Below are 12,902 nucleotides of genomic sequence, written 5' to 3' on the forward strand. Positions count from 1 at the left end.
ACTAAATATAATGTCTCCTCCTTCCTTGTCATCTTTCTTCCTTGATCTCCTAGTAAATGCAAAATTGGATGGCTTGGATGGCTTGATAATAATTACCTTGTCCTTTTTCTTCAATGGTTCCTCTTCCTTTGATTCTTCTTTATCCTTTGCCTCTTCATTCTCACATTTTCCCTTGATCAACAAGAGAGTAGAACTTGTTTTCAATTTAGTAATTTTTTTCTTTCCTTTGATAACTACTGGAGGGAGCTTGATCTCTAGTTCTATCCTAGCTTTAGCTTCATCATAGGTGTCAAAATATGCAGCCTTAGGATCAACTAGCTCATTAACAAGTGCCTTAATAATGTCTTTAGTTTCATCAATATAACCTCATATCCAAGAGGTTTAACCCATGCTATTCTAGGCTTGAATTCTTAAATGTATACTCTATCACTATCTACCATGAAGAACACATCATCCTTATAATCTTCAACAAGTTTCTTGGGAATTTGGTATCTATTATTCATTTTCTCCTTAAATGTATCAAAATAGTTGTCCATAATACTATTATAGTTCTCACCCATCTTAGCAATAAACTCATTGATCTGATATAGCACTGGCACATCTTTTCTCCACACAATAGAGCCTTTTGAAGGGAAAATTTTCTAAACATAAAAGAATAAATAGGTGAACATGGAGCCAAACTTACAAGAGTTATTCTTTGATGTCCTAATGCTTTCCATGTTCTTGTTGAATTGTTTCAATAATAGCTCAACAAGGTCAAGAGATAGATTGTTCTTCACTACCTTGTATACAAGGTCAACTACTTCACATGACACACTATTTAACCTACTCAAGCTATAGATCTTGTGTGCAATGATATGGATGCCAAACTTCAATTCCACATTAGTGACACTGCATATTTTCATGTGTCTATTGTCCCATTCTATTAGTGTTTTCTTTTCAAGTTTAGCCCAACCTAGGGTTTTGATCATTTTAGCTTTGGCTAATATTGGGTGTAGACACCTAAAAATCCTTTAGAAAATAAAGTATTTTTATTTTTTGAAAAAGTCCTGATGACATCATCATTTATTAATTAATTAATTAATTTTCATGCCATTAAATCCCTTTATCTTAATTAAAAATATTTAATTAAGGAATCCCTCCCAAAAATGTTTAAATCTTATTTAAACATTATTTCCTTATTTATTAATTATTTAATTAATAATTTGACCAAAAAACCCAAAATAAATTAAAAAAATTATTTTTTGCCCAAAACTTGGCCAATTTCCTTAAGACCACTAACCTCTTCCAAAATCTTCTAATCCTTCTTTAATTTTAATTAAAGGCTAATCCCATCATTTCCTACCCCTAATCCCAACTCAAAATATTTAATTAAGATTAAATATTAATCCTCATGTTTATTAAAAAAGTTTTAATAAATATCTCCTCAACCCAAACCCTTGAAATAAATAAAACTTTATTTATTTCTTAAAAATCTAATTTATCCTCATCCTAAGAAGTTCTAGACTCTTCTAGAAAGTCTTCATCCTCATCCTAGGAAATTCTAGACTATTCTAGAAAGTCTTTATCCTCATCCAAAGTCTAGACTCTTCTAGAAGATTTCTTTAAACCTAATCCTAATCCCCTCCTAACCTTGTCACATTCCCTAAACATGGGTTAAGAATTACTAACCCAAGCCAAAGTTAACAAATATCTCCTCCTTCACCCACCCTCATTAAATGCCATCCACTTGCCTATCCCTAAGCTAATCCTAAACCATCCTAATCCATCCTCTAATCATTTGCACAAGCCTAAACAAGCTTAAAACCTTCCTAATTAAGTCCAAGTCAAAATTTCTCTCATCACCCTCAAAATATCTCAACCATAAAACTTTATGAAGTCCACTAGGTCATAAATGACTCTTACAAGCCCTTTTATTGCTCTTACAAGTCATTATGAGGGTCTTTATGAAGATTTTATCCCTTGAGCCTCTTTTGTTGACTCATCCTTCCCCTTTCCTCCATCCTCTCACCATGTGACATGTGTCACTCCTTGATTGGCTATAAGGAAGCACAATCCATGTGCTCTCCTCTCATGCAATCTAAGCCCTCCATAAGCTTTTTCCCATCCTTGCATCTTAGCCCTCAAACCCTCAAGCCTCTTGCCTATAAATTGGATCCTTCCCCTTTGCAAAATAACGCAATCTATGAAGTAAAGTTATAATGCTATTTTGAGAGCCAAATCCATACTAAAGCCATCTATCCACACCAAAAATCCACAATCATCCATTGATGCCTTTGGAAGCATATTGAGCATACATCCTAACCATTTAGATAAAGCCACTCAACAAGAGAGCTTCTCATTGAGAGAGCCCATTAATGGCTCATATTTTCAATTGAGAGCTCATCTTAGTCTATCTTGAAATTTATGAATTTTGTTTAGTTTGTAGAAGCTTTATTTAAATTTGGTTTCTATTAGCATACTAACATTGCTCATATACATTTTGGCACGCCCGATGGGACCCCGCATGGGTCATCTTCATTAGCTTTTTTAGTCAAGTTTTGTATGTCATTTGCTGATTTTGGCTAATTTTTCTTGTTTTTGTGATTGGTAGGATTGTATAAATTGGTTTTGTAGGTCCACATGAGCATGAAGAAGACAAAGGAACTCATAATCTATCTCATAGTGTTTGCAGATTTTTCAAGCTTATAGGTGGACAAAGAACTTGAAATTCTTCTTCCTCTTCTTGTCTATATTCTTCTTATTCCATCTACTTCTTCTTCTTCTTCTTGTGGGAGATCTTGGCCATTTTTTTTTTAAGGAAGCAAAATCATACACACTTCTTTTTAGTGCTTAAAATGAACCCCCAAATCATACTTAAATATATTAAAAAATTAAAAATTTGCAAAAAAAAAAAAATCTTTTAACAAGTGAAACTAAATCAATATAATCATTTGCATCCTTGCAACATCAAGGTTTTAGATGCATTCATGCAAAGTTAGGAACACTTCATTTTTGGGAATTTAAAAAGAACTTCAAGTTTCCATTTCAAAAGATTCAAAATCAACACTAAGTGCACACTAAAGTTCTTATAAAAAATCTCATGAAAACTAAGAGTCCTAAATGGTTGCCAAAAAATTGTCCTAAAAGCTTTGTTATTTGTTCCAAACAAATGTCTTGTTGCAAAATCTTGAATGTTTCTTAAGTTTTTCATGCATCAAAACAATCTAGGAATATCATTTTTTGGGCTTAAAATATGCAAACTAGAACACAAAATCTTGAATCAAAACCAAAGTCCAAAGAGTCATTTTCACTTTTGAGTCCAAAACAATCTTGAATGATCTAAGGTTAAAAAAAAGCACTTCAAAGTTCTTAAAACAAAACACAAAATCTCAATCTTGAATGCCCAAAGGAAAAAACTTGAATGTTTAATCACTTTTCTTTGAATGCATGTTGCTAAAATCACTCTTGAGTGCCATGGATTAAAATCAAAGTTTTTTTTTTTTTATGAATGCATGATTAAAACAAAAAATCCAATCTTGAATGCCATAGATCAAATAATCATCTTTTGGGGCATAAAAAGAATCCACATTTTTGAAATCTTCTAAGTTATAAAAACTAATAAAGACGCTTTGAGTAAGTTTGTAGTTGGACTCACCCTCTTTAATCACCCATCAATTTAACCATTGGTTGCAATCTCAACGCCATCTATGGGGATGGGTCTACCTAAGAGGGTGTTAAGTGCTCCGCGCAAATCAAACTCCACTCACTTGGGTCTTTAGTGGTTTTTCTAAGTTAGAAAATTCCTTGAATGCGCATTAATCTCGCTCACACTTCATTTGGGCATAAAAATTGCACAAATCTTGACGTGGAGGGCCTTCGGGCGCACGCTTGAAATTGAATCTCACACACCTTTGTTTTGGGCTTAAAATAAACTCACACTCAATCTTGAATGCCTTAAAGAAAAATCAATCGATACTTGATGTGGAGGGCCTCCGGGCGCACGGGTTTACCTTCTTGTTGACCCTAACTCTTCTTCTTGTTTGTATTCTTCGATCAATTTTATTTTTGTCAACGCTTCAAAGTTGGAATAAACATTGTATCTTAAACATGAGTGCTTGCAAAGTCTAGATCAGAAAACTTAAGCGTCAGTTGGTAAAAGAACAAGCGTTTTTTTTAGCCCAAGATCATCCAAGTCTTCTCTCCCCTTGTCGTCTTTTGAGGCCATCTTGGGTGCATAAGATTAGGATCCAAAATCTTGTCTTAGCTTTTTAGGAGGCCTGCTTGGGGATTTCATCACCCCTTGGGACGACCTCAACTCCAGCGTTTCGATGGAGTATAAAGATCGGGAGGTGAATCCAAAGACACCTCTCTTGGGATCAAAATTTTGTCACTCAGGCTAAGCCTCAAGGAACTTTATACCCTTGAGAAGTGAAAGAGGAGAAGTGGGTTACTGCTCCTCTCGGCTGTGTGACATCTTTTTGGTTTCATCTATGGATTTGGGCCTCACGTACCTTGCGTATATCGAGGACTCCCTAGCTAAACCAAATTTCATCCTTGTAGAAAGCTTCCTAGGATGTTGGTGTGTTTGACATGCTTGCTCCAAAGTTTTGTCTGCTTGTTTGTTCATAGCTTTTGAATGAATATTTGCCAACTTTGGTCAAAATCCCAAAAAAGCAAAAATCTCCCAGCTCAAGGCATACTTAGCGTAGTCACTGCCTCATCAGAAAATCATCCAAGCTCCCTCGCTGCAACCAAATCTATCTAGTTCCTTGCTTTAGAACAATCCCAAATCCAAAGTCTCTCCAAATCATCCCCCCCAGCCAGCTAGTAACCCAATCCAAAATCACACCCAAGCCTTTAGAGAGTTGTTGTCATTCTGCTAGAATTTTCTATCCAATCAATCCGACCAATCAACCAATCTCACCAAGGTTATCCCTTTGACAGAGCATTGTCTAGGGTAATCCAGCTTTGTCACTTGTATCCCTCATCACCTTGAGCTAAAGGTTGGGATCCATAAGTGGTCAATCTCGTGTCATGCCATAGGATCACTAGTCTATCCTTAAGTTGACACAATCACCACAAATCCTACACATAGGAAAGCAAAACTCTCACTTTTTGATAGCATACCCTTGAAGTCTTCCACCCACAAGAAAGCCAAAAATCTCCAGCCAATCCTCCTTAGGTCTGTCATACAGCTTTGATTCTCCCTAGGAAATATTTCATCAGCCAATCCAAAATTTGTGCTTAATCCAAATCCAACCATGAACTTCCGAGTTCATCCATATGCAAGACCCCATCCCCATCAAAGTCATCATCAAAGCATGAAGTACCAATCCTATCATGATGTGTTTGGTTGCATTGTCCTTGCTCCCGCCACCTCCTATTCCAATGATGATGAAAATCTTGTTGACTATGACAGGTATATTGAAAGCCTTAGAAACATTCCCCCAAGCATCCCCCAAAATCCGAGAGTTATTCCAAACTATCTAGTCATGCCATTTGATATTCCAGCTTCCCCTCCATCACCCCATCAACCAAGCTTCCAATCTTCCACCCCCATCACACTAGCTATTCCTGTCAATCCACCTCCACCTTCAACACACGAGTCTCCAAGGAATCTCCTAGAGGAAATACAAGAAAAGTTGCCTCCAACAGTTGATAAGCCATGTCATCTAATCCAACCATGTGAAGTAGTCAGTGATGAAGCTTCCCCATCTATAATATCACCTCCATCTCCCATAGCTATCATCCCCATACCATCCATCAAATTTCTTAAAATCCTTCCACTTCCCGCAAGCATCAAAATCCCACCACCTATGAAATCCCTCCAAATCCTATCCACATCGCCTCCAAGCATTTTCCAAATCTCTCGTAATGACCCTTATGCATCCATCTTCTACTCACCCATCTCCACTACTAAATCTCCCATCTATCCATCCGCTGCCTTTGAAGAATCCATCCCTTCACCTCCTATTGCACCATCCACTCCAAACCAATCCTATCAAGATCCTGCCCAAAAGCATGTTGACATCCCCCAAAGCATAAATGAAGATATCATTGTACCATGTCTTCCATCCATAGTGCAGTCACCATCTCCTCCATCTCCAAAACCTCGAGCCATATCTCCTCCACTACAAGATATCTTGTCATCCCACTAGCTACATCAAGATCCTATCCTTCCATCTCCCCCACTCCATGCTTCCATCTTACCACCTATCCAAGCTATTCCACCATCTATAATCTACCCTCTTGGTTCACTTACATTCATCCATGGTGGCCCTCTCAGCAGAAGAATTAAGAACAGTATCTCCCCATTGAAATACACCTAATAAATCACTTCTACCATTTTATGCAAGCAAAAAGTTTCCTCAGCTTGTTCAAATGCTCAATCGATGGAATTATCAAGTGTTGGGTCATGCGACGCGCTCCCCTACCCACAGGTGGTTAATTATGTGGTGTTCCATGTTCACTAACAGTCATGGCTTTTGGTGCAACGGCAAATGGGCCCTACAATTGGTATCAGAGCCTGGTTTTGGCTTGGTCATGGGTTCAAATCTCCCCGGTGCCTGCCTGACCCACGTAAGCACCTGGTATGCGCGTCGAGGGGGAGATTGTTGGGTGATGCGACGTGCTCCCCTACCCACAGGTGGTTAATTATGTGGTGTTCCATGTTCACTAACAGTCATGGCTTTTGGTGCAACGGCAAATGGGCCCTACATCAAGGTCAAGGTTTAGGACCACAAGAGCAAGGAATCAGAGAGCCTATTATTGCACAAAAAAATCTAGGATTTCATGGTCTTGGATATGTATCCAAAGGCTCACCATCTAAAGGTGTTGCTACACCACACCCCCAAACCAAGCCTATCTCCAAGCCCACCATGCCAGCCTCCCATCACTCCTTCAAGAAATCTTATGTCATCCCCCCTCCACCATCTTTGCAACCCAAAACAACCTACCATATCCCCCCTTCATCCACTAAATCCATTTTGGGTCCCTATGTCCCAAAATCTACCATCCTCCATCCTCCTATCAGCCATAATAAAAATCCTATTCCATCCATTTCTATGCAAGATCAACAAAGGCACATATCAGGGCACATCATCCATCATCATCCCCCTACATGCTCTTTCATATCCTCTCCATCTCACAAAGCTTCTCCTAACCATCTTCCCAAAGCTTACCACAGCAATGTGAATGCCAACTTCAAAATGCATAAAGCTAAAAATCCACATCCTAGGCAATCATATGTCTATTCTAAAAGACATACTCCAAAAAGGCAAAATCCAATCAAAGAATGCAAAACAATGCAAAAGCCTATGGAAAGAAAATCCAAAACCATGTGGATCCCCAAGAAAAAAGTTGAAACCCAATGCATAATGGCATCCACCATTGCTAATCCCCCATCTAGTGACTCATGTCCCCCATCTCCTAACTCCATCTTGGGTGCCTATATCCCCAAGCACGCTTCCACAAATCCTCCTTCACACCCGCATCTACCATCTATCCCCCATATGCTCTTTTTACACCCGTTCCAACATGTGCCAATGTTTCTCTTGCAAGCATCCCCATCTCATGCTCCTTTCCAGCATTTTCATCCCTCCATCTCCTACCATCAATCCCATCTAATTCGATCTATTGCATAAATCACACATCCGGTGTACCAACAGCTAGCAACAAAATTGAACATTCCAACAGCCAGTGAAAAATCCCAAAAAAACCAAAATAGCTGAAGAAAGCCAAAATCATTCCAGCTAAGTCCAAAGTCAAAAAGTCAAAAAAGAAAAGAAAAATAAAGCGTCCACTAGTGAAAACTTGGCAATTCAAGCACCTTGGACAAGTACCATGATGAAAAACTAGCAAACAAGCGTCATGCATAATCCCGCCATCCCCAGCTTAGCCTATCACCCTCATGCTTTTGGTCATCTCTTGACATCCAAATCCATCTTCCAATCTATCCACCTATCCTCTATCCTCTAGCTTCCATCTCACACCATCCACTAATCTTATGCAGCTTCAGCCAATCATCTCAGCTATCATCCATCTCCCTAGCCCCTTCAGCTTTTTCCATCCTAGCTTCAATCCTATCACATCCATCATAAGACCTCCTTCTGCATGTTATCTTCTGATTGGGGGCACTATATTCCTTGGAGATCTTGTCTTGTCCATCCTCCCTTGTCATTGGTATCTAGCTCTAGGCTATCCTCATGCAAACCCAATGTCATCTCTTTATATCCATCATAATCCTAGCTATCTACCATCCTATCTAGCCATCTCATCCTGCTCCTCTAGCTATCCTTGGTCACAAAATCTCTCCTCATCATTGGATGCATCTTGCCAAATCCATATCTTTCGCTATCACCCCAACCTTAGGTTTTGCATCTTGCACAACATTGAACCATCCCGCTATCCTATCATCCTGAGCTTTTGCCTGCTTGTAACTATCTTGGTCCATCAGCTTGTACATCCTCTTTAGCTTAGTACCATTGTATCTATCCAGCGTTCGTGTCAGTTCGTCCTTGGTCAACATCTTGCACACATCGCACACTTTGGTTAGATATTTGCATCCTTTAGCTAGATTTCCTATCACCAAAGTGTTATCTTTCTTAGTTCAGCTTGCCAAATGCATCACTCATTCAAACCCACCAGCTTAGGTGCTCTCCGATAGGTCCTTGTAGGATATAGCTTTCCTCGTGTCTGATCTTGGTCCATTAGTACCTCATCCTACCCATCTCGTTGGCAAACGGTTCTCTTTTGGATTTTCACTTTCTTTTGATTTGGGATCTTCCCTTTTGGGTCTTGAAGTATCTTTTCCAAGCAATCTCCTTGTTCCCTCCTCAAGGTTGCCACGATCTTCCATATCATGGTATACTGCGAATGGGGCAATCAGAGCGTAAGGTCTTGATCATGTCTTTTGCTTGTTTTCTTTTATGCTTGTGGGTTACCCAGTGTCGTTTCCACACTGCTTCCTCTAGGATTCATGTGTGATACTGGGGCAATCCTTGTGTGTTTTTTTTGAGTCAGTTCGTCAGTCCTCTGGACAGTTGGTGAAAAGGCCTTGATGTTCTTGGTAACCTTGGCAATTAACCAACAGTCCTATAGCAAATCTAGTGCTCAACTACATGGTGGTACTTCTCTTTGAAGTATCCCCCCCGCTCAAAAAGCTTCAATGGTTTTCTTTCATCTCCATTATCCCCCATCCATATCCAGCATCCATCTCTCGTACCCCAGCTTATGAATCAGTATCTCTTTGAATCATTCCTCACCTTTAGCTTTAGGGATCCACAATCCTAGTCTTAGGGATCCACCAATCCAAATCAATCCACCAAGCCTCATCTTTCGAGATCCACAATCCTAGTCCTAGGGATCTCCGAAACCCATCTTCCACCAATCTGACTCTTTGAAATCCTATTGCATCAGCTTTTTTTAATCCCCTTGTCCATCTCCCTCTCCTGGATTCCTTTTTATAGCACTCTGCTCCTTCATCCTCCACCTTCCCTAAAGTCTTAAGCTTGCTTCCTCTTGTGCATCTAATTCTCCTTCATCATTCTCCCATAGTGAGAGTTTGAGCTAATTCAGCCCCTTCTCTTTGCCAATCTAAGTCTCCTTTCTCATCTCGGATTCTTGTACTTCTCAAGAAGCTGTCGAGCTTTGCTTTCTCTCCCCGCTGCCTTCTTGAGGGGGCATCTCACAGTCCATTCTCTCCTCTTCTGCTCTAGCCTTAGGCATCTTATTTTCTTAACTTTGATGCCATGCCACTTGTGACATCACATCAAAGAGGGGCAAAATGTAGACACCTAAAAATCTTTTAGAAAATAAAGTATTTTTATTTTCTGAAAAAGTCCTGATGACATCATCATTTATTAGTTAATTATTTAATTAATTAATTAATTAATTTTCATGCCATTAAATCCCTTTATCTTAATTAAAAATATTTAATTAAGGAATCCCTCCCAAAAATGTTTAAATCTTATTTAAACATTATTTCCTTATTTATTAATTATTTAATTAATAAATTGACCAAAAAACCCAAAATAAATAAATAAAATTATTTTTTGCCCAAAACTTGGCCAATTTCCTTAAGACCACTAACCTCTTCCAAAATCTTCTAATCCTTCTTTAATTTTAATTAAAGGCTAATCCCATCATTTCCTACCCCTAATCCCAACTCAAAATATTTAATTAAGATTAAATATTAATCCTCATGTTTATTAAAAAAGTTTTAATAAATATCTCCTCAACCCAAACCCTTGAAATAAATAAAACTTTATTTATTTCTTAAAAATCTAATTTATCCTCATCCTAAGAAGTTCTAGACTCTTCTAGAAAGTCTTCATCCTCATCCTAGGAAATTCTAGACTATTCTAGAAAGTCTTTATCCTCATCCAAAGTCTAGACTCTTCTAGAAGATGTCTTTAAACCTAATCCTAATCCCCTCCTAACCTTGTCACATTCCTTAACATGGGTTAAGAATTACTAACCCAAGCCAAAGTTAACAAATATCTCCTCCTTCACCCACCCTCATTAAATGCCATCCACTTGCCTATCCCTAAGCTAATCCTAAACCATCCTAATCCATCCTCTAATCATTTGCACAAGCCTAAACAAGCTTAAAACCTTCCTAATCAAGTCCAAGTCGAAATTTCTCTCATCACCCTCAAAATATCTCAACCATAAAACTTTATGAAGTCCACTAGGTCATAAATGACTCTTACAAGCCCTTTTATTGCTCTTACAAGTCATTATGAGGGTCTTTATGAAGATTTTATCCCTTGAGCCTCTTTTGTTGACTCATCCTTCCCCTTTCCTCCATCCTCTCACCATGTGACATGTGTCACTCCTTGATTGGCTATAAGGAAGCACAATCCATGTGCTCTCCTCTCATGCAATCTAAGCCCTCCATAAGCTTTTTCCCATCCTTGCATCTTAGCCCTCAAACCCTCAAGCCTCTTGCCTATAAATTGGATCCTTCCCCTTTGCAAAATAACACAATCCATGAAGTAAAGTTATAATGCTATTTTGAGAGCCAAATCCATACTAAAGCCATCTATCCACACCAAAAATCCACAATCATCCATTGAAGCCTTTGGAAGCATATTGAGCATACATCCTATCCATTTAGATAAAGCCACTCAACAAGAGAGCTTCTCATTGAGAGAGCCCATTAATGGCTCATATTTTCAATTGAGAGCTCATCTTATTCTATCTTGAAGTTTATGAATTTTTTTTAGTTTGTAGAAGCTTTATTTAAATTTGGTTTCTATTAGCATACTAACATTGCTCATATACATTGGGAAACCAGGTATTTCAATGAATCATCTTCTTTATGATCCATATTGGTTTCTCCAACCATAACTAACCATTATGCACCTGACTAAGGATAAACCTAATCCATTTTATTTGAAATTCATGGGACATGTGAGAGATGTGTGTTAACCCTTTATTTTCTAGGTGTTGGTGCTTGGGTTTCAAAAATCCATTTACACATAGTTTGTCTAGGGCATCATCCATTTCTAAAGTGCCAATCTATTGAGTAACACATTTAAAGTGAGTTTGGATATCATTGATCAATAGTACCTTTGGAGGGATTTGTGACTGCACTCCACTTGGAACTAGGTTTTTCATGATTGCAAGGGTGAGCTTGAAGTCCAGTGCCTTCCATTCACCATGAACTAGCATCTCTAAAACTCACTTTTCCTTGTTGTTGCTAGATGCCATCTTCACTTGGTAAGGTTTGAGAGAATTCAAAAAAATTTGGTAACAATTTTCTCAAATCAATTGGACGCTCTAAAGATCACACTTTGTAATAGCTCTCAAAAATAATTCACAAAAAAATTCATGGTAAAAATGACTTTGATTCCATTCCTTTTATCAAATTTCACCATAAATACTTAGTACAAAAGGTAGATTGATTGACATCTTGTTAACAGACTATGATCCTCTTCACTTGCATTGATCACTTGGTAGAGTCATCTATTACTCGGTAACCATATAAAAATTAGTTAGTCTTGACCTTGCTCAATTGAGTTTGTGACTTGACCTCACTTAGTAAGGAAAGTAACTCGGTTGTAGCTAGTACCCCTTTTTACTTGGTGATCCCTTTGTATCTTGAATATAGATATGGATCTTTGACTGTATAATTGGAACTAATTTAGATGTCTTCTTTGATAGCCTTGTTCCAGTTCTCCCTTGAGAACTTAAGTAGAAATGGTAGAGTCACCCAATTCTTGAGTGACTTGATCACCATTTCTTGGACTTGTATTCTTGGTAGACTTTATAACCCATTGTTGTATCATCTATTTTTGGATGTTATTAGCCTTTGTCTTCTTTTCATCTTCTATTCTACCGACATTCATATAGTTCTTGGCAAGATGACCAAGTTCTATACAAGTGAAACATCTTTTAGTGGTATCTCTTTTCCTCATATGATATTTTACACAATTTATTCCAATGTATCCAAATTCTACATAGTAATGACATCTACACTAGGTGTTGTAGTCCCAACCAAATATTTCTTTCACAATTTACTCTACTAGATTCAATATCTTAGTTTTGCATTCTGATGAATTGTGTCCATGTTTCTTACATTTGTGATATTTGCCTTCAAATCTTGGTTTCTCTTTGCATTCATTAGCCTTATGACCAAGCTGATTGCAATTGTAGCATTTTCCATTGAATTTTTCTTTTCCATTGCTCCAACATTTGTTTGATGTATGACCTATCTTACCATAGTGATTGCAAGTAGGTCTTTGATTCTTTTGAGCTCCTTAGTTGGATGATTTTCCTTCTTCTACATATACAATTCTTGCTTTTCCTTTTTTTCTATAGAGATTTTTCTCATTCAATTGACTCATGTCAGCATGGGATTTCATCATTCTTTCATTGATTTTCCTTTCAGAGTTTAGATCATTTTGCAATCTTTC

Source organism: Cupressus sempervirens, chromosome 5 (assembly GCF_028749045.1).
Source record: "Cupressus sempervirens isolate cs-2001-9-10 chromosome 5, ASM2874904v1, whole genome shotgun sequence".
NCBI classification, from domain to species: Eukaryota; Viridiplantae; Streptophyta; class Pinopsida; order Cupressales; family Cupressaceae; genus Cupressus; species Cupressus sempervirens.